This window comes from Nomascus leucogenys, chromosome 15, assembly GCF_006542625.1.
Source record: "Nomascus leucogenys isolate Asia chromosome 15, Asia_NLE_v1, whole genome shotgun sequence".
NCBI lineage: Eukaryota > Metazoa > Chordata > Mammalia > Primates > Hylobatidae > Nomascus > Nomascus leucogenys.
The window spans coordinates 41,366,256-41,388,283 of NC_044395.1; the positions used below are offsets into that span (position 1 = coordinate 41,366,256).

Genomic DNA, 22,028 nt, shown 5'->3' on the forward strand with positions numbered 1-22,028 from the left:
TGACGTTTCGTGATCTATGATAAAACTATGCCACTAAATGTAATTGTCATTAAGGAGCTTACAATCAAGTGGGAGAGATAAACACACCCAACCTCTATGATACCTGCTGTTGGTGTTCCAGGGAGTTCTAACGTTTAAAGCTTTTGGCAGCTTACAACCTGATTTTGCCAGCCCATTGTTATGTTGATTGCAAAAGGATTTTAAACAGTACTAGGCTCAGTAATCAATTCAATGAAGAACTTTGAAAGAGGGTATTTACATGAAATGTGATGCTGTGCTAAGCTTAGATTTAGTGACTTCAACTGAATGCTTCATAACAGAAAACACTAGCGGGAGTACTGATTCTTGGGTGAATTTCATCTAGAACTTGTAACTGTAGGAGTGCCTATGAGTGATCTGTATGTCAGTTATCTATTACTGTATAACAAACCACCCCAACACTTAGTGATTTGAAACAACCACCACTTTATTTCTCACAATTCCTGGGTTGGCTGGATTATTTTTGGCTGGCTTTCCCTGGAGCTCACTCATGTGGCTGAGAGCTGGTGGGCTGCATAGCTGGGACGGCAAGGCTTTCTCTTCTCAGGGTCTTTCCTCTTCACGGAGGTTGGACCAGGTTTCCTCATGGCAGTCTCAGGGTAGCATTTCAAGAAAGCAAGGAGCAAGGCACAAGTGCACATTGAAAGCTCCTGTTTGTGTCATATTTGTTCATGTCCCAGTGGCTAAAGCAAGTCACAAGGCCAACTCCAGGGTCAATGTGGGAGGGACCTACAGAAGGACAACTCGGTAGGGGTGATTCATTAGAAGCCATTAGTGTAAAATGTGTAAGCTTTTCCTCTGAGACTTGCATTGCAAGATATGCAACTCTAACCTATAAAGGATGGCACTTTCTTTTTCTTTTCTCTCCCTCTTTTTTTGAGACAGAGTTTCGCTCTTGTTGCCCAGGCTGGAGTGCAGTGGCACGATCTCAGCTCACTGCAGCCTCCGCCTCCTGGGTTCAGGTGATCCTCCTGCCTCAGGCCTTCCAAGTAGCTGGGATTACAGGTGCCTGCCACCACGCCCAGCTATTTTTTGTATTTTTAGTAGAGATGGGGTTCATCGTGTTGGCCAGGTTGGTCCCGAACTCCTGACCTCAGGTGATCCACCCGCCTCGGCCTCCCAAAGTGCAGGGATTACAGGGGTGAGCCACCATGCCCAGCCAAGGATGGCACTTTCACAAAGACACAATATCTATGTTATTACTACTACAAGGGAGCATGTGGAGTCACCTTATTAAGGGACTGAGTCCTACATCAGTGGCTCTGCTTGCCCCATAAAATTATTCATTAATTTTTAGCAGTGGCCTTGGGAAGTTATGTACATAATATTTAGAGGAAAATGGCATTTACAATGATAATGAATTAAAGCAATTCACACGGCAGTACCATTGCCCCAATTTAAACCTTGAGGCTTGCTACTTTCATATTTAGCTGCATCCCATATGCTCCCAATCCCTTTGCCCTCGCGTGGAGCTACAGCTCAAACTCCTTTGAAGGCAGGAAACTTACCTCACACATGCGAGTTGCCCTCACTCTTTCAGCACATAGAACACTAAAAAGATGCTCCTTAAATACTTGCTAAATAAACTGATCAATAGTTGCCTTTTATTAAATATCTTTGTGTTTCAGGTATTTCCTTCACAGACCGGATCATGAATTATCTCCCAATGTGACAAGGTCTTATTCTCCACAGTTTACCATTGAGGGGACTGAGGTGCAGAAAGCCCAAGGTGTATGCAGCCCAGTCCCCTCTGATCCCACTCTACTGCATTGCTGCCTTTTGTATGCAGCAGGGACACTTCCTGTAAAAATGAAAAAAAGCCTCAAGTTGTTCGAGAGAGGGTCAGGAAGAAAACGGGAAGAGCCAGTAGACTGCAGGTGCTTTCAAAGGGCTCCCTGTTTTTGACGTCCCTAAAATAAAAACTTGTTAATTAAGAGATTGGCCACAGAAATTCAGGTGGAAAACCTGCAGAAGAGTGGGTTCCACAGTTCTTCAAAACAGAGTTAAAAAAACCCAAGACTTGTTAATTTTTACCGGTGGAGGGAAGAGGTTACAGGACTGGCCTTGCTCCCAGGGCTGGCCTTGCTGAGCAGGTGACAATACTACACATATAAAGGTTTTAAGGTTTGTCCTCAGGTGAAAAGGTAGTCAATATTTTACATTTTGAAGATAGTTTTTAAAATCAGCTACTGCATCAGTAGTAACACAAGAATAACTATCATTTACACACCACCGCACACATCGGGGCTGTGTAAAGAGCTTTACAGTGCACCATCTCAATTCTCGCAACTCTATGAAGTAGGTTTTATTATTCTTAATTTATACACGTGTTAACTGTGGCCCAGGGAGATGAGCTTTCCTGCGATTGCCCAGCTTTTAAGAGGTAGATCTCAAACCTAAATGTGTTTGACCAAAAGCCCTGAATAACATTTAGCTGTGGGCCTCTTGCGGATTTGGCGCTGGTCCGAGGTGGGGAATTGTGAATCCCGTTTATTTATGCTGAGCTGCGCACACGTATGCACGTGTAATTTACAAAAAAACAAATCCAGGTCAGGATCTCTGTCCGCTTGAGGTTTCAAAGCCTACTTGGGTAGACAGCGGTAAAAATCTCAACTCATTCATTTACTCATTTGTTCTCTTCACAAGTATTTATTGCGCACTTCAGTATTCCAGACAGGGCGCTAACCTTGCCCTGGAGGAGAGGATGGTGAACACAACAGACATAGCGTTTGCCCCCAACTATCCCCTTCCCGATTCTGCTATCTCACGGGCGAGGCGTTCAAAGAAGCAGGAAATATATCAACAAGGGGGTGACTTAAGCACCCGCCGCGCGGGAGCCGGAGGAAGCGCGCTGAGCCTGCAGAGGTGGTCAGGGCGAACTTCCTGGAGGCAGCGGCAGCAGCAGGCCGGGCGAGAACCCAGGTTGCTCGGAAGCGGCAGTCTGAGCCGGGGACAGGGAAGAGGGGGCGGGAGCCGAGGCCCGGGCGGGGGCAGACAGCGAGTTAGGGTTAGGACGGGAGGATTCGGCTTCCCGGCGGCAGAGGGCGCCTGGCGCTGCGGTCCGGCGCGCCAGAGCCGCCCGCGCGGGCGCCGAGAGGAGAAGCGAGGCGGGGAGCGCAAGCGGCGGCGGCCACTGCCACGTATTCCCGGCAGTGGTGGCGGCGGCGGCGGCGGCGCCCGCGGGCAGGTGGGCTGGGAGCGGCGCGGTGGCGGCGGGGCGGGCGAGCCGGCGGGCGGGCGGGGGGCACTGGGCACCGGGCGGGGGCGCGGCGCCGGGACAGCGCGGTTCCCGCCACACCGGCTCCGCCTCCGCGCAGTGCTGCCGACCCAGGCCCGGGCGCCCGGCGGGTCCCGAGCGCAACTCGGGCGGGCGGGGTTGGGGGCCTGAGGGACTCGAGCTCGCCAGCCCGTCGCGGCTCGAGACGCTGCATCCCGGTTGCTGCGGGGCCGGGGCTGGGAAAAGTTGGGGCGGACCGCGAGCCCGCGGGGCCGGGCGGGAAGTGCGGGTGCGGGGCGGACTCAGGGGCCAGGGGACGCAGTGCAAAGGGCTCGGGCCGGGGCGCCGGGAGGGCCCCGTACGGGAAGGCGGGAGACGCGGGTCCTTTGAGGACGCCGAGAAAGGGGTGCGCTCAGGGTCTCTGGGAGTGGACAAGAGTCCGGCGGGGGCCTTGCGGGTGAGAAGGGTCGGAGCCTGGGGGTCGCGGAGTAGAGGTGAGGCGGGGGCGGGATAGAGCCTTCCTCCTCCTCCGTTCTGTCGGGGCAGACCCTGAGACCGGGGGCAGGCTCTGAGCTGGGGACGCCTATGGCATCTGAAGACCCAGTGGGGAGTTCCTGTACGGGGTGGGTGGAGGAGGGAGCTGAGCGTTGCTTCCTCTGCCGCCGGGGCCGACTACCGCCCCTCCCCAGCGGCCAGATTCACCTCAGACTGCAGTGCTTTTGCCCTGAGGAAGTTGAGGAGGGACAGCTGAGCGGATGAGATGTTTGGGGTGTTCCGAGATGAGTGGGATTAGGCTGCATGGTATCACGACTATCTCCGGGAGCTGTCAGAAAACACTCCCATGTCCTCATACACCCACCCATCCACTCATCCAGTCAGTACTGCCAAGCTCCAGGCTCCCTTACTCTTTAAGTGACACCTCTAGGTCCCCAGAGCCCAACAGCGCATCTGCTCACAGCTTCGAGGGTGGCAAGGGTGGAAGACACGGCCTGCTAGTGTCTGCGTAGGTTGATGCTTTCAGAAACAAGTGGTTCTGGAGGTGCTGGATGCTTTATTAGAACAACCTATGTGGAGCCCGTTGACAATGCAGATGACTCATGTTGGCTTTTTTTTTTTCCCTTTACAAATAAACTTTGTATTCGACACCAGTATGCCTGGTCATTTGCAGCAGTGATACAGCAAGAGACCCATAGTGGGCTTCTTGAGCCCTTATTCTCGTCCTAGATGTGTTAGCAAGAAGTTTGACCTTGGATGAGTCACTTGCCCTCTCTGGACTTCTGTTTTCTTATCTGTCACGTGGGGTATAAAGAGGGAGCTCGACAGTAGACAGGAGTAGGTTTCTGAGGGACACAGTGAAATCTTTTTTCTTGTAAGGCTGGTCAGCCACACAAAATAAGCCTCAGCCTGTTCTTATAAAGAAATGAGGTTAGATTTAAAAGAAATTATGAGAAGCAAGGAATACTGCAAAAAGCAAAACGACAAAAAACTAATAGTAGTTGGTGCTAGATTTACAACATGAATACTGTTCTTATGCTTGCAGTTAGTGTACTTGGTTGTCCAGCTGTCTACTATAAAGTTGCTCGTTGTGCTTAGAAAATGTGTATTTCACCTGTGGACCCGAACTTTTTTTTATTTTTTAACCTTCAAGCTTGGAGTGGACGCTCAAGCTTGGAGTTGGATTGGTCCTGCTGGGGTTTGTCTGAAGAATATCCTCAGGGTCTCTCATTGCATAATATTATAGGTTTCCTTCTGTCTGACTGATGCTGGGGTCCTTGTACAACTGTGCTTCTGCCATCTTTTCCATTCTGGCTTGAGAAGTGGTGAGCTGGTTCCTCTTGCCTCTGGCATGTCCAGACTTCTCATTTCTTTTCAAATGAGTGTAGTAAAAGGCAAGCAGTGCATTAGATGCAGCACATTAAAAATTGCTCCAGGCAATCATCTGTGTCCCCTCCACCCCGCTCCTGTCCCCTAGACCCCCTGGGCAACTTCTCACTAGAACTTCCTGGTCATAAGCTGGCCTTGACATTTTGGATACTGAGGGCCATCACAGCATTGAAATGACTTGGCCAGGGTCACACCACACATTAATGATCAAGCCATAGTGCTGGAAGGAGAGGAATTTTGTGTGTGTGTGGTTTTTTTTTTTTTTTTTTGAGACAGAGTCTTGCTCTTTCGCCCAGGCTGGAGTGCAGTGGCACAATCTCGGCTCACTGCAAGCTCTGCCTCCCAGGTTCACGCCATTCTCCTGCCTCAGCCTCTCCGAGTAGCTGGGACTACAGGCGCCCGCCACCACGCCCGGCTAATTTTTTGTATTTTTTAGTAGAGACGGGGTTTCACCGTGGTCTCGATCTCCTGACCTTGTGATCCGCCCGCCTCGGCCTCCCAAAGTGCTGGGATTACAAGCGTGAGCCACTGCGCCCAGCCTTGTGTGTGTGTTTTATCATAACTGAATGTTCTTGTTCTTGTCCATTAGTAGCTTTCAAAATCCATATTGGGTTTGACCACATCATTTTCAGTAATCCTTTTTTGTCAGCTTTTTGGAAGCTGCAGTTAGTGGTTATCTCTGAGTTTGAGGTAGTGGTATTTTATTGTTACACAATTTTTTCCAAAAATTTTTTTAAACTCCTTTTCAGACCAGATGAGGTAGTGTTAAAAATGATATCTTCTCCAACAAGTAAAGGCTTGATTAATTAGGTTGAGTCTGTAAAATATCTAGTGTTTGTGTGTGTATAAATTTTACTTTGAGAAGTATTAATAAAAATCATAATCGTCACCATTTGAGCCCCTGCCATTGAGCAGGCATTGTGAGGTAGGAGTGAGCATCATTTTACAGGAGAGAAAACAAAGCCAAGAGACTCTGGTACAGCTGTCATGCATAAGTTACTGATGATCTTTCAGTCCATGTACCATTTTGTTAACAGTGGAGAAGGAATTCTCAGCTATCCTACAGGGTTGTGCTAGTTAAATGAGATACTGTATGTGAAGAGCAACAAGTAAACTATAACGGGCTCCCTAACCCAGCACATTTTAACATAAGCACTTGTGGACTCTGGAAGCAGTGTGGTGAAGTGGCAAGTTCAAGCGTCTTGGGAGTCTGGCAGGCCTGGGTGTAAATACTGAACCTGCTGCCTGACCTCTCTGAGCCTGGTTTCCACATGTGTAAAATCAGGATAATACTGTCTGTCTTATATTCAATGAAATGTACCCGCTAATTGCAGTGGGTGCTGAGTAAAGGTTGGCGTCCACTCCTTTCCCTTGCACACAGGTACTTGGGTCAATGGGATTGAGTAAGTCTTTCAGCAGTTGTCCTCAAGGGGGAAAAGGCTTAAAGTACTTTTTGTACTTATCAATGATTCTTCTAGCCTTTTTGCCTTCCCACCCTAAGCCCCAGCACATGCAATGAATATTCCAGGGCCTGTGATTGTCTTGTCCAAGGGAATTGAAAAAATCATAAGCCAGAAAGGACAGGTCTTTGATAGAAAGTTGAAAATGGATGTAGCTGGTTTCCCTTTGCCCATTTTGTGGCCTTCTTCCTTTTTTTTTTTTTTTTAAATTAATTTTGTTGGACAGGGAAAAGATAAAGAATTCAGGGGGTTCTAGCTGGAGGGGGGCCCTGGAAGAGCCTATAGTGTAGGGCAGCTAGAGGGAGGAGTGGGCTGGCTGACAGTCAAAGCTAGAGTTTGGTGTGGGGGAAATTTCTGTTAGATGCAGGATTTGGCTAAATATGGGACCAGTTTCCATCTAGTCCTTTAAGGCCCTCTTTTGGGACTTTGAAGTTTTTGTGCTCCAGGCAGATTTTGACTGGTTGTGGTGGCATCACAAATGAGTTTCCATAGTAAACTGTATGCTGAAAGGAAATAAAATTCCAAGAGGGTGTTTGTTGTGACTGATGCCAGAATTTCCTCTGAGAATTTTATTAACATTCAGTCTATGAAAGTACTTCTTAGTTCTCTGAAGATAATAATTAGGAAATAGTTTTTAAAAAGTAGAAGTGTCATCTTTGTGAGCTTTTGGAATGTCATCTTCCTAAATCTTTGGAGCAAATGAGCCTCAAAACATCACAGAGACTATATTTTCTTCCTAAATGTAATGTTTTCCTTCTCTTCCTGTTCCTTCTGTCCTCCCACATTATTTTGATAATGAGTTAATTTTGGTTTCCTTCACATTGTGGTGGCCTAATTTTTAAATTTATGACCCTTCATTTTTAGATCTTGCATGTATTTTTTTTTTTTACCCTTGAGTCAATTCTCAAGCATTATGAAGAGCTGGTATAGCAAGGTGGGAAAGAGAGAGGACCCTGGAGCTAGGTTGGTAAGATCTAGGCTCTTTAGAACTTGGATTCGGTCCTCACAGTAGCTCTGGGATGCTGATCATGCTATTCCCAACACATAGATGTGGAAATGGGTGCAGAAATACATGTGTGTTCACATAGCCAGCAAGTGGTTAATCTAAGTGTCACTGTAATGATCTGTAGGACTCCAAAGCCCGTGCTTCCAGCTGGAAAGGCAGGCAGGGGCCTTGCATGCTGTGCCAGGGTTGGGACTTAGTCCTATAGGCAGAGAGGGTCAGGTCTGTATTCTAGAAAGGTATCTCGGTGGCTGTCTGGAGTTTTGAAGGGAAGCAAGTAGAAATTAGAAGTAGAGAAACTAGTTCATTAAAGTAATATCTGAGAGATGATGAGGGCCTGAATGGAAGACATTAAGACAGTGGCAGTGGCGGCGGCGAAGAGGGGACTTGTTGGAATCCATAGAGCTTAGTGCCTTTGGATACTAGAATTGCAACATCCCTTCCCATTTCAGGTCTGATGCCCCAGGGATGGGTGTTGGAGATGCTGACTATGTGCAGGCTAAAAGCAATCTCTGCAGAAACCAAAAGTGCCTCCTTTGGTCTCTGCTAACAGCTAGAGAAAGGTGGCTGAGCACAGTCCGAAAGGGCCTTCCCTTCTCTGTTGCCTCCCAGCCGTATGATTCCTAACTTTCCAGGAGCGTCGCAGAGGATGGAAGTTGGATTCCTCAGACTGCATTTTGGGAAATGCTAGTTTGAGCAGTCAAGGTTAGAAGTGTGGAAGGGAAGACGCCTTCCTGGGGTATTGTCTGCATACCCCTCTTCTCTGGTGGCACAGGGGACCCACTGGGGTTTGGTCCTCAGTTTTGGCTGTTCCATAAGAGTTGATCTGCCCTAGATGGGGTTAACTTGTGGTCACCAAACTTGCAGGGGTTGACTGGGAAGCAGGAGTGGCAGTGAACATAATGGCCAGCCCCAAGAGGAGTCGAGGCCAGCCTCCTCTGACGGGTGCAGTCTCTGCGGGGCGCCAAGCCATGCTCAGGGGAGCGGGCATCAGAGCCCAAGGAGATGGTTGACTGGGGTCTGTATGTCCTGTCATTGGTAGGACTCACTGTTGCCACGTCAGGAATATACTGGTTTTGTGCCCTCTCCCCTAGTCAGTGCCAGACGTGGTAATAAACTTGCTTTTGGGCTTCCGTTGTTCCAAATTGTGCAACATCCCTGCCCTTCTGAGAGTTTATGCTGGCTCTGGTCAGGCCGGAGGTCAGGTGGTCAGATTCTGGCTTTATTTGGGCTGTGTTCTTGCTGCTAGGAGGAAGCCAGGTTACCTCTGTTGGACCTGCCTGCTCCCAGCATCTCCAGCCACAAGCTGTCTCTGTCGGTGAGTCACTCCATGCAAGAGTCTGCTCACCCACTTTCTGCTTGATGTTTACACCTTTCCCTCAAAGAGGGAACCTCTTCTCCTTGTTCTGAGGGCACTTCTCGGCAGTCCCCTAGAGTGTCCAGTTAGTTTCTTTTGTGGGGTAAGAGCCCGTGCCAGACAGGTACACGTTTTAATGGGAGAAGAGCATTTCTGCCTGTGGATATGAGCTGTCATGCCTACCTCTTGAACATTATGTCCTGAGCAAAGCCCTTTTCTCGTTCTTTTTGCTTCGTGTTTAGGTGCGTGTTTGGGTGTGTTTGCTTTAATTATTACTGGGAAGCAAAAAAGATATTTATCAAATGTTTAAATCTATAGCAGTGTCCCTGCAAGCAGAAAGAATAAGTATATATTTAGCCAGGATATCATTGATTTATCACCCTTTTTTCCATTTTGTTCCTGTTTTGTTGGCAGAACCACCTGATTTGTATACTGGTTCAGTTTGGATTTCAGTAGTGAATGTGAAAAGATTCCTGGGCTGTTTGCCTAAGTGGAGAGACTCGAATGAGTGGGCTTCAGGGCTGCCAGTCTTGGCTGTCCCTGCAATCCCAGGAGCCTGGCACATGGTGCCTTTGTCAGGAAGGTGGAGTTTGGCCAGGCCGTTTCTTTGGCTTTGCCTGGGAGCAGCTCTGTTGGTGACAGTGGAGGCCTCCCTCTGCCGTGGAAAAGGGAATTCTCTCTTGATTCTGGTTTTGGCTTATTTCTCATCCTATGGGGATGAAAGGGAGGAAGGCCCCAGAACTAGTGAGTTTTGGTGATGGGCAGGTTCAGGGTAGGACTGGTTTGCAGCTTCCACAGAGCTTTTACAGACATTTTCCTTGCATCCCACATTTTCCTTCTTCCCTGTTAGTCCCAATTCAGTCTGTCATCAGTACCGCAGAAATTGGCTTGAACTTTGTCAGTCTTGGGAAGACCTGGAAGTGCAGCATAGACACCTGTTCAAATTGGTGCAGCAATTCCACATCAGCATAAGTAGCTTGTTTTGGTGGTGGTGGTGGTTTTTTAATCAGTTTAGGTGCTTTTTTTCTGAAATCATGTAAGTAATATGCAGATGTATTCTCCTGCAGCCTGCCCTCGCATTTAAATAGTGCAGAAGGACACAGCAGACTCATCACATTCCCCTTCACCCAGCACCCCTCCCCAGGTGCCACCTCCTCCAGGTCCTCAGAGATAACCAGTGTTAGCAGTTGGATCCGTGTCCTCAAACTGTCAGCCTGTATACACAAATACGCTATGGTTTTCCTTCTTTTAGAAGCATAAATCTGATTGCATCATACTGCTTTTTTCACATAGTATATCTTCGAGAGCTTTTCATGCATGTAGCTCTTCTCTGTTCTTTTAATTTATTTGCCTACAAAATATTTTCTAGTGTAGGTTTGTCATAATTTATGAATTGGTCCCCTATTGATAGACATATAAACTAACTCATTAGTTTTGCTATTATATCTTCATTCATACATATTAGTATGCACATGTTTCTCTAGGAGTAGAATTGGCATGTCAAATGTTAAATTCATTTAAAATGTTACAGCAGTACCCATACTATGCTCTCAAGAGATGTGCTAGTTCCTGTTACCAGTAGTGTATGGGCTGCCATTCTCCTGGGTGAAAGAAATGGATCATTGTTCAGTAGGCATTTCGTTTATTATTGGTGAGGTTGTGAACCTCATCATTTGGCTTTTTTTTTTTTTTTGATAAACAGACATGTTTAATGATAGCTTGCTCTTCACAGAGATGTCTACAGAGACTTTTAATCTATAATCCAGGAGTGTATAACCGTGCAGCACAGACCAATTATCCAAATGCAAAATAAACTAGATTCTTACCACAACTATCCTATAAACACTGCAACTATTTTTTCCAAAAGGACCCTAATCTTAGGTGAAAACACCTACTGTGGGGGAACCAGAAACCTAGCTATGTGGCCAAAAGGAAAAAATAGCAATTCAGTGGTTAATTGGTGAAAGCAGGAAATGTATGCCTTTTACTGTGCTGCTGTTGCTGCTGCTGTTGCTGCTGTTGCTACTGCGGCAGGTGCTCCTGCTGCTGCTGCTGCTGCAGCTACTTTGGTCTTCTTAGTTTTGTTCTTTTTGTCTCTCTTCAGCCCATCCATGTTAGCTCTCAGGAGGTTTGAATAAGCCATCTGAAACTTACTCACTTCTTTGGAGCCCACCACAGTGCTGATCATCTTTTTCCCATCGGTAGCTCTTAACAGACACTTGTTGTCTGCAGGCTCAAAGCCCTCCACAGTACCTTTCTTTGGAATGGGTTTGGTTTGACCGTCATACTTCTTTAAGGTGATATAGATGCTGCCCGACATCTGGCACTTCTGGAAGAGTCTGGTCAGCTCCGTCAGGAACTGCTCGCTCTCCAACAACACCATCACAGCGATGCTGGCTCGACTCCCTCTGCTTAAGCCCCTAGCAATGAGAGCCGGTCATTTGGCTTCTTGATTCTTATTGCTGAGATTGTAGACATTAAGAGTGGTGGGTCCGTAGCAACTATAGAAGAGGAGGGAACCAAACCCTCAAGGACCATGGCTCAGCTCAGGGTGGTGTGAGCGTCATGCCACCAGTGGTGGCATCATGGTACCTGGAAGCAAGAGCTCCTGGTTTCACATTCTTTGTTTCTCCCGGATGCTAGGTATGGTAATAGGACATTTTAATTTTGGTGTAACTTGCCAGAGTATTTCTCCAAACCTTTCATCTGAGTAATCAAGGGTCCGTAAGTATTAAGATCAGTCTGTCCTGTGCTGCTGAGGCGTGGATTGGAGACTGGGGAGCGGCACTAGGAAGACACTTAAAGATTGTGTGCTGGAAAATCAGGCACTGTTGCTTCTGGAAAAGCCTCTAGGAATGTGGGGTAAAGCAGATCTTTTCTTCTAGTTGCATGTGATTATTCCCCCTTTCCTGGCTTGCTATGGGAATATTGTGGTGCTTTGACCCTTAGCAGGATGCTCTGGGGAGAAGTGATGACTTCTTAGAAGGTGTTTGAGGGTTGTGGCACAATGGGCTGGTAGAGAAGGCGTCTGGTGACTTCCATGAATAGGCTGATCCCGGGGCCCTCCCTGCAGGCTGGGCTGCCCAGTGGACACAGTGGGCTTCAGAAAGCCCTGGCTTACTGGACCACAGAGTCCTTTACCTATTGCTCAAAGGGGCAGAGAGCAGGAGTGGTGGAGGGGGAACACTTGGGAGACGAAGGGACTGCAGAGTTGAGCCACACTGGACTCAGCTCCCATTCAGCACCTTAAGGGTGTGTGACTTGAGCAGCTATCTCCCTGGGCCTCAGCTTTTCCCTGTAAGTTAGGAATAATAATTAGTACCTGCCTTACAGGGTTGTTGTGAAGATTAAAAGAATAATGTTTATAAATCTCTCAGCATATTACCTAATTAGTACTTGGTAATTTTAAGTAACTCCACCTATTTGTGTTCCCTTTTCCATATATATGTGGATCTCTCTCTCTCTCTCTCTCTGTATGTGTATATATATATATATATATATATATTTTTTTTTTTTTTTTTTTTTTTTTTTTTGAGATGGAGTCTCGTTTTGTCACTCAGGCTGGAGTACAGTGCCGCGATCTTAGCTCATTGCAACCTCTGCCTCCCAGGTTCAAGCAATTCTCCTGCCTCAGCCTCCCTAGTAGCTGGAATTACAGGTGTGTGCCACCACACCTGGCTAATTTTTGTATTTTTAGTAGAGATGGGGTTTCACTGTATTTGTTGGCCAGGCTGGTCTTGAACCCTTGACCTCAAGTGATCTGCCCACCTTGGCCTCCGAAAGTGTTGGGATTATAGGCGTGAGCCACCACACCCGGCTAATAACTGTTTTAAAATGAGTGACTACATATTACATTTGCATATTACATAAGTAGACTTAATCTGGTAACATTAAAGAGAAGAGGTCAGGAGATTAGTAGCTGTCGGGGCAGATGAGGGTGGGGGCTATGGGAATTAAAAGGGATGAAGGTGGGAGGCTTGGGTGGAGGCCTTAGGGGCGGCAGGAGAGTTGAGTTGGGATGTTCTCTTCCAATACCATTGCTCCTGCAGAAACCCCTCCTTTGTGCACACCAGAGCCCCACACGCAGAGGCCTTTTCTCTTTTTTTAGATAGACTGAGGGCTAGGGGATTGCTAGTGCAACTTCTACCCTTTATTTCGAGGTGGCTGAGTGAGGCCCTCAAAGCCAAAGTGTCTGCCTCAAGCTACACAGCTGGCCAGGACAGAGCACAAGTAGGCCCAGCTCTCTGTGCTCTGGGGAGTTGAGATTTCTTTCCCTTCTTCCCTGCACTGCCGTTTGTTGCTTATAGCCGGATGCAGGAAGGAGACATGGTGTTAGGCACTTTACAAAGATCTGCCGTTTACTTCTCCCAAGGTTCTTGTGAGATGAGGTTGAGATATGCATATTCTTCTATTCCTACAGTGCCAGCCACAGGTTGATGTCTGCTGGTTTCATTCCCCTGGTCACCTGTAATCAAGGGGAGAACAAAGACTGGATCCTGCTCCCTGTTTCCCACCATACCATGTATGTCGTTAGTTTTTCCTGCATGGAGCAGCTCTCCTGGGGACTGGTGTGGCAGTCAGTATTATTTATCGAATAAATGAGCAAGATCCAATTCAGTCTTTCCCTGGCTCTCATGTCTCTGAAGTGAGAACATTTGCCTCTCTGTTTGGCCCTCTGGGATTAGTATAGCACCCCTGCCTGCCTTTAAGCTTATCCTCCTTCACTCAGAATTCATTCAGGAAATACACTGTTCTAGGTGTTGGGGATTTTACACCGAACAGAAGGAGCCAAAATCCTGTTCTCATGGGGCCTATTTTCTAGTGAGGATGACAGACGATAGTGATTAAAATACACAACATGTTTATTAGGTTCCCAGGGCTGCTGTAACAAAGTGCCAGAAACTAAGTGGCTTAAACAGCAGGAGTATGTTTTCCCTTGGTTCTGGGGGCTCTGAGGGGAGTCTGTTCCATGCCTCCCTTCCAGCTTCTGGTGGTTGCCGGCTGTCCTTGGTATTCTTGGCTTGTGGGAGCATAGCTTCAGTCTCTGCCTCTGCTGTCTCGTGGCGTTCCCCTGTGTCTGTATATGAGTCAGGGTGCTCCAGAGAGACAGAACCAATAGGACATAGACAGATAGATGAGAGGGGATTTATTAGGGGAATTGGCTCACATGATTTTGGAGGCTGAGAAGTCCTGTGACAGGCCATCTGCAGGCTGGAGAACAAGGAAGGCTGGCAGTGGGACTCCGTCCAAGTCCAAAAGCCTCAGAACTAGGAAAGCTGATGGTGTAAGTCTCAGTTTGAGGTTGAAGACCTGAGAACCTGGGGGTCTGGGGGCAGATGTGCTGGTGCAAGTCTTTCTTACTCAGCTGACTGATTCAAATGCCAGTCTGTTCTGGAAACACCCAGATGATGTAGTACTTTACTAGCTATCTGGATATCTTTTAGTTCAGTCAAGTTGACATCTAAAATTAACCATTACGGTCTGTGTCTCTGTTTTCTTATAAGGACACTAGTCATTGGATTAGGGCCCACCCTAATCTAGTATGACTGTGTGAACTCTGAATATCTGAGACAGGTCTCAATCAGTTTAGAAGTTTATTTTGACATGCGCCTGTGACATGCACCTGTGACATAGCCTCAGAAGGTCCTGATGACAGGTGCCCAAGGGGGGTCTGAGCACAGCTTGGTTTTATACATTTCAGGGAGACATGAGACAATCAGTGTATGTAAGATGAACATTGGTTTGGTCCAGAATGGTGGGACAACTCGAAATGGGGCAGGGGCTTCCAGCTTATAGGTAGATAAGAGACAAATGGTTGCATTCTTTTGAGTTTCTGATTAGTCTCTGCAAAGAAAGCAAGCAGATATGCATTTATCTCAGTGAGCAGAGGAGCAACTTTGAATAGAAAGGGAGGCAGGTTAGCCCTAAGCTGTTCTCAGCTTGACTTTTCCCTTTAGCTTAGTGATTTGGGGGCCCCAAGATTTATTTTCCTTTCACAACTTCCTTTTTTTCAACTGTGGCAAAAAAACCCATAAAATTTACCATCTTAACCATTTTTAAGTGTACAATATATTAATGTTACCTGTCTGCACATTACTATGCACCAGTATGACCTCATTGTGTTAGAGTTCTCCAGAGAAACAGAACCAATAGGGTCATGTGTATGTATATAAAGAGATTCATTTTAAGGTGTTGGCTCACGTGGTTATGAAGGTTAAGAAGTCCTAAGAGCTGCAGTCAGCAAGTTTGAGACCCCAGAGAGCCAATGGTGTAAGTTCCAATCCAAGTACTGAGGCCTTGAGACCCAGGAGAGCCAATGGTGTCAGTTCCAATCCAGGTACTGAGACCTTGAGTCCCAGGAGAGCCAATGGTGTAAGTTCTAGTCCAAAAGCCAGCAGGCTTGAGACCCAAGAAGAGCCAGTTTCTCAGTTCAGGTCAGTCCAAAGGCAGAAAAGACCAATGTCCTAGCTCAAGCTTACATACACTGCAAGAGGAGTTCCCTCTTACTCAGGCTGTTTGTTCTGTTCAGATCTTCATTTGATTAGATGAAGTCCACCCAGATGAGGGAAGGCATTCTGCTTTATTCAGTCTACCCATTCAAATGTTAATTGTATCCAGAAAACACCCTCACAGACATACAAGGAATAATCTTTGGCCAAAAGTCTGGGCACCCATGGCCCAGTCAAGTTGACACATGAAATTAACCATCACACTCATCTTAAAATATTATATCTGCAAAGACCCTATTTCTAAATAAGCTCATATTCTGAGGTTCCAAGTGGACATGAGTTTTTTGGGACTCTGTTCTGTCCAGGTGGTATGTGAGATATTGGTGACTGCTGAAAAGCTGGAAGAGTCCCGCAGCAGAGGGGAAGGTGAGGTGGTCAAGGAGGGCTTTGCTGGAAGGAATGTGTGCACTTCGGGCTGGAGAAGGGGGAGAGAGGGAGGAGCTGCTGTGTGGAGGAAGAGGATCCTGTGTGAAGGGGACAGCACAGGCAGAGGCCCTCAAGTGTAGGGACAGTACAATTTGAGTTCATTGTGTCAGGGGAGGAAAGGGAGAGGTTGGGAGTAAGAAGAGGATGAGGATCAAGAGGTCCTTCTTTGCATGGACTGTGGCCTTTGCTCTAGTAAGATGGGAGCCACTGTTTTGCCTGTGAGCATGAATGAAAGCAGGTAGTGTGGGCCAGCTCATTGAGGACTTTTCTAAGTTCAGATGGATGTAGTTGAGCTGTGTGTGTGCCTAGATATTTTGCAGCAACTGTTTCTAGGCAGGTTTTTAAAAAATGTTAGTGCTGTACTGACCCTTGATCCACCACCCTTTCCTTTCTGTATGCTTTTCACCTACCCACCCACCGACACATAAACCACAAACACGAAGAAGAGAGCAAACAGACAAGGCTGTGGTGGTAGGAATTGCTAGGAAATTGTGTGCATAGCTGCCCTGCTGTGAGCTGCAGGGCCTCACACATGTGAACTGGTGGGCTCTTCCCCCCACGACCCCTTAAGCCCTGGGCCTGCCTGGTGAACGCCATGCCTGCCATTCAGGTGGTCTTTAACCTGGGTAGATTTAGAAAACACTGAGGTCAGTGTGCAAGCTATGTGGATTCTTCTGTGCTTCCAGGATTCTTCTGTGTATAAAATCACTATGCTGTGAAAAGAGTTGAGTCAGTTCCCCTGGTCAGCAGGCCACATTTGGCCTTGAAAACATAGGACAGGCAGGAACATCCAAGAAGACCTTTGGAGACAGTGAGTAGATGGCTGTGTGGTCTTGGTACGCAGGCCCAGGGCCCTCTGCTGCCAGCCTTGTTACTGGCTTACAAAGTGTTCACACATTGGTGTTCTCATTTGTCATAAAAACACTTCAGTCTGCAATCTGAGTATTGGTCATTAAAAAGAAGAAGGAACTCCAGGGGGAGGCTGGCCCTCAGCAGGCCTGGCCTGCTGGTCTGTGGCCTGTGCCGGTTCAGTTTGCCCAGTTACTGGGGGAATCACTACTTCAGATTCCTTGGCCTTGGAGTTAAAGGGAAATATCCTTATCTGGTTGACATTTAATTTCCTTTTTGCCTCCAAAGGAAGGGGCCTGGCCCTTGTGTAATGAGGGCTCTGGGGAAGTGGGCTATGAGGGGGCCTGATTTCAGACTCTCCTGCCTCCACTTACCAAGATAGTGCCAGAAGCAGCCTGCTTGGGGAGGTTATCTGGGAGGCCGATGTCATTGTGACCCCTCTGGGGAGCATCACTTTAGAAGATAATTATGTGTAAGTGGAGATGGAAATAGAATTCTCCAGTGCCAGGAGCAGCTGCTCTTCTGTAGTGTTTCAGGAGTTGCCTTTGGGGCCCCTCCTTCCTCCCAAACAAAACACACCCCTCCAAAATGAAAGTTGTGAAGACGATTCCTAGCTAGAAAAGTGAGTGTTACAAATGTGTTTTGTGAGTGTGTAATTCCAGAAGTTATTTTTAGGTTGTTCTTTCCTTAGCACATCAAAAGAGCTTCCTTAGAGGAACTGCCTTTTAAATTGCACAGCCTTTCTCTGCCAGAGTGCTACAGGAAGTTTTGACTCAGGTGGCGTTTCTTCAGAATCTGTGGAGGCAGGCTTTGCTTCCTTGTTATAGTTAGAACAGAAAGCCCTTGCCCAAGAGTGGGAGCCAGACAGGGCTCCATGTGTTCCCCTCCCATAAGACAGCCTCTTTGTCCTATGCCCAGGGGTGGCTTTTGTCTCCGCTGACATGGCCCCAGCATCTAGTAAATACGTACTTGTTGATGGACAGGATGTATTGGATGTGGGCCCTGACATCTTTGCTGGGCTCTTGAGTAGGCGGCAAGCTGTGATTTCACTTAGAACCCTGAGAAGTTGGTCTTCTGGTATCCAGATTGGGACTGGAACATTAAGTTCTGATTTCATCACTGCTGCCTTCAGTAAGTTACTTGCCTCCCTGGGCCTCAGTTCTCTCATCTTTTTTTTTTATTTCTTTTTATTTTTATTTTTTATTTTTTATTTTTTTTTATTTTTTATTTTTTTTTTATTATACTTTAGGGTTTTAGGGTACATGTGCACAATGTGCAGGTTTGTTACATATGTATCCATGTGCCATGTTGATTTCCTGCACCCATTAACTCGTCATTTAGCATTAGGTGTATCTCCTAATGCTGTCCCTCCCCCCTCCCCCCACCCCACAACAGTCCCCGGAGTGTGATGTTCCCCTTCCTCTGTCCATGAGTTCTCATTGTTCAATTCCCACCTATGAGTGAGAACATGCGGTGTTTGGTTTTTTGTACTTGCGATAGTTTACTGAGAATGATGTTTTCCAGTTTCATCCATGTCCCTACAAAGGACACGAACTCATCATTTTTTATGGCTGCATAGTATTCCATGGTGTATATGTGCCACATTTTCTTAATCCAGTCTATCGTTGTTGGACATTTGGGTTGGTTCCAACTCTTTGCTATTGTGAATAGTGCCGCAATAAACATACGTGTGCATGTGTCTTTATAGCAGCATGATTTATAGTCCTTTGGGTATATACCCAGTAATGGGATGGCTGGGTCAAATGGTATTTCTAGTTCGAGATCCCTGAGGAATCGCCACACTGACTTCCACAATGGTTGAACTAGTTTACAGTCCCACCAACAGTGTAAAGGTGTTCCTATTTCTCCACATCCTCTCCAGCACCTGTTGTTTCCTGATTTTTTAATGATGGCCATTCTAACTGGTGTGAGATGGTATCTCACTGTGGTTTTGATTTGCATTTCTCTGATGGCCAGTGATGATGAGCATTTCTTCATGTGTTTTCTGGCTGCATAAATGTCTTCTTTTGAGAAGTGTCTGTTCATGTCCTCTGCCCACTTTTTGATGGGGTTGTTTGTTTTTTTCTTGTAAATTTGTTTGAGTTCATTATAGATTCTGGATATTAGCCCTTTGTCAGATGAGTAGGTTGCAAAAATTTTCTCCCATTCTGTAGGTTGCCTGTTAATTCTGATGATAGTTTCTTTTGCTGTGCAGAAGCTCTTTAGTTTAATGAGATCCCATTTGTCGATTTTGGCTTTTGTTGCCATTGCTTTTGGTGTTTTAGACATGAAGTCCTTGCCCACGCCTATGTCCTGAATGGTATTGCCTAGGTTTTCTTGTAGGATTTTAATGGTTTTAGGTCTAACATATAAGTCTTTAATCCATCTTGAATTAATTTTTGTGTAAGGTGTAAGGAAGGGATCCAGTTGCAGCTTTCTACATATGGCTAGCCAGTTTTCCCAGCACCATTTATTAAATAGGGAATCCTTTCCCCATTTCTTGTTTTTGTCAGGTTTGTCAAAGATCAGATAGTTGTAGCTATGCGGCATCATTTCTGAGGGCTCTGTTCTGTTCCATTGATCTATGTCTCTGTTGTGGTACCAGTACCATGCTGTTTTGGTTACTGTACCCTTGTAGTATAGTTTAAAGTCAGGTAGCATGATGCCTCCAGCTTTGTTCTTTTGGCTTAGGATTGACTTGGCGATGCGGGCTCTTTTTTGGTTCCATATGAACTTTAAAGTAGTTTTTTCCAATTCTGTGAAGAAAGTCATTGGTAGCTTGATGGGGATGGCATTGAATCTATAAATTACCTTGGGCAGTATGGCCATTTTCACGATATTGATTCTTCCAACCCATGAGCATGGAATGTTCTTCCATTTGTTTGTATCCTCTTTTATTTCATTGAGCAGTGGTTTGTAGTTCTCCTTGAAGAGGTCCTTCACATCCCTTGTAAGTTGGATTCCTAGGTATTTTATTCTCTTTGAAGCAATTGTGAATGGGAGTTCACTCATGATTTGGCTCTCTGTTTGTCTGTTATTGGTGTACAAGAATGCTTGTGATTTTTGTACATTAATTTTCTATCCTGAGACTTGGCTGAAGTTGCTAATCAGCTTAAGGAGATTTTGGGCTGAGACAATGGGGTTTTCTAGATATACAATCATGTCATCTGCAAACAGGGACAATTTGACTTCCTCTTTTCCTAATTGAATACCTTTTATTTCCTTCTCCTGCCTGATTGCTCTGGCCAGAACTTCCAGCACTATGTTGAACAGGAGCGGTGAGAGAGGGCATCCCTGTCTTGTGCCAGTTTTCAGAGGGAATGCTTCCAGTTTTTGCCCATTCAGTATGATATTGGCTGTGGGTTTGTCGTAGATAGCTCTTATTATTTTGAGATACGTCCCATCAATACCTAATTTATTGAGAGTTTTTAGCATGAAGAGTTGTTGAATTTTGTCAAAGGCCTTTTCTGCATCTATTGAGATAATCATGTGGTTTTTGTCTTTGGTTCTGTTTATATGTTGGATTACATTTATTGATTTGCGTATGTTGAACCAGCCTTGCATCCCAGGGATGAAGCCCACTTGATCATGGTGGATAAGCTTTTTGATGTGCTGCTGGATTCGGTTTGCCAGTATTTTATTGAGGATGTTTGCATCAATGTTCATCAAGGATATTGGTCTGAAATTCTCTTTTTTGGTTATGTCTCTGCCAGGTTTTGGTATCAGGACGATGCTGGCTTCATAAAATGTGTTAGGGAGGATTCCCTCTTTTTCTATCGATTGGAATAGTTTCAGAAGGAATGGTACCAGTTCCTCCTTGTACCTCTGGTAGAATTCGGCTGTGAATCCATCAGGTCCTGGACTCTTTTTGGTTGGTAAGCTATTGATTATTGCCACAATTTCAGAACCTGTTATTGGTCTATTCAGAGATTCAACTTCTTCCTGGTTTAGTCTTGGGAGGGTGTATTTGTCGAGGAATTTATCCATTTCTTCTAGATTTTCTAGTTTATTTGCATAGAGGTGTTTGTAGTATTCTCTGATGGTAGATTGTATTTCTGTGGGATCGGTGGTGATATCCCCTTTTTCGTTTTTTATTGCATCTATTTGATTCTTCTCTCTTTTCTTCTTTATTAGTCTTGCTAGCGGTCCATCAATTTTGTTGATCTTTTCAAAAAACCAGCTCCTGGATTCATTAATTTTTTGAAGGGTTTTTTGTGTCTCTATTTCCTTCAGTTCTGCTCTGATTTTAGTTATTTTGTTAGGGAGTCAATTTTGGATCTTTCCTGCTTTCTCTTGTGGGCATTTAGTGCTATTAATTTCCCTCTACACACTGCTTTGAATGTGTCCCAGAGATTCTGGTATGTTGTGTCTTTGTTCTCGTTGGTTTCAAAGAACATCTTTATTTCTGCCTTCATTTCATTATGTACCCAATAGTCATTCAGGAGCAGGTTGTTCAGTTTCCATGTAGTAGAGCGGTTTTGAGTGAGTTTCTTAATCCTGAGTTCTAGTTTGATTGCACTGTGGTCTGAGAGACAGTTTGTTATAATTTCTGTTCTTTTACATTTGCTGAGGAGAGCTTTACTTCCAACTATGTGGTCAATTTTGGAATAGGTGTGGTGTGGTGCTGAAAAAAATGTATATTCTGTTGACTTGGGGTGGAGAGTTCTGTAGATGTCTATTAGGTCCACTTTATGTAGAGCTGAGTTCAATTCTTGGATATCCTTGTTAACTTTCTGTCTCGTTGATCTGTCTAATGCTGACAGTGGGGTGTTAAAATCTCCCATTATTATTGTGTGGGAGTTTAAGTCCCTTAGTAGGTCACTCAGGACTTGCTTTATGAATCTGGGTGCTCCTGTGTTGGGTGCATATATATTTAGGATAGTTAGCTCTTCTTGATGAATTGATCCCTTTAACATTATGTAATGGCCTTCTTTGTCTCTTTTGATCTTTGTTGGTTTAAAGTCTATTTTATCAGAGACTAGGATTGCAACCCCTGCCTTTTTTTGTTTTCCAGTTGCTTGATAGATCTTCCTCCATCCCTTTATTTTGAGTCTATGTGTGTCTCTGCATGTGAGATGGGTTTCCTGAATACAGCACACTGATGGGTCCTGACTCCTTATCCAGTTTGCCAGTCTGTGTCTTTTGATTGGAGCATTTAGCCCATTTACATTTAACGTTAATATTGTTATGTGTGAATCTGATCCTGTCATTATGATGTTAGTTGTTATTTTGCTCGTTAGTTGCTATAGTTTCTTCCTAGTCTCGATGGTCTTTACAATTTGGC

The 22,028-nt window shown here is 45.8% G+C and overlaps 1 protein-coding gene and 1 pseudogene across 2 annotated transcripts in view; one reads left to right on the top strand and one right to left on the bottom strand.

The window, feature by feature from the left end:
• Positions 1 to 3,116: 3,116 nt before the first annotated feature.
• SMCO4 (single-pass membrane protein with coiled-coil domains 4) overlaps positions 3,117 to 22,028 on the top strand; it is a 71,150-nt gene continuing 52,238 nt past the window's right edge. The window contains exon 1 of the mRNA XM_003252990.2: positions 3,117 to 3,226. The gene's annotated coding sequence lies outside the window, so the exon portion shown is untranslated. The remainder of the gene's footprint in view (positions 3,227 to 22,028) is intronic.
• Positions 10,639 to 11,403, bottom strand: LOC100589642 (annotated as a pseudogene). Its single transcript, XR_001113257.2, has one exon. The product of XR_001113257.2 is annotated as a signal recognition particle 14 kDa protein pseudogene (transcript).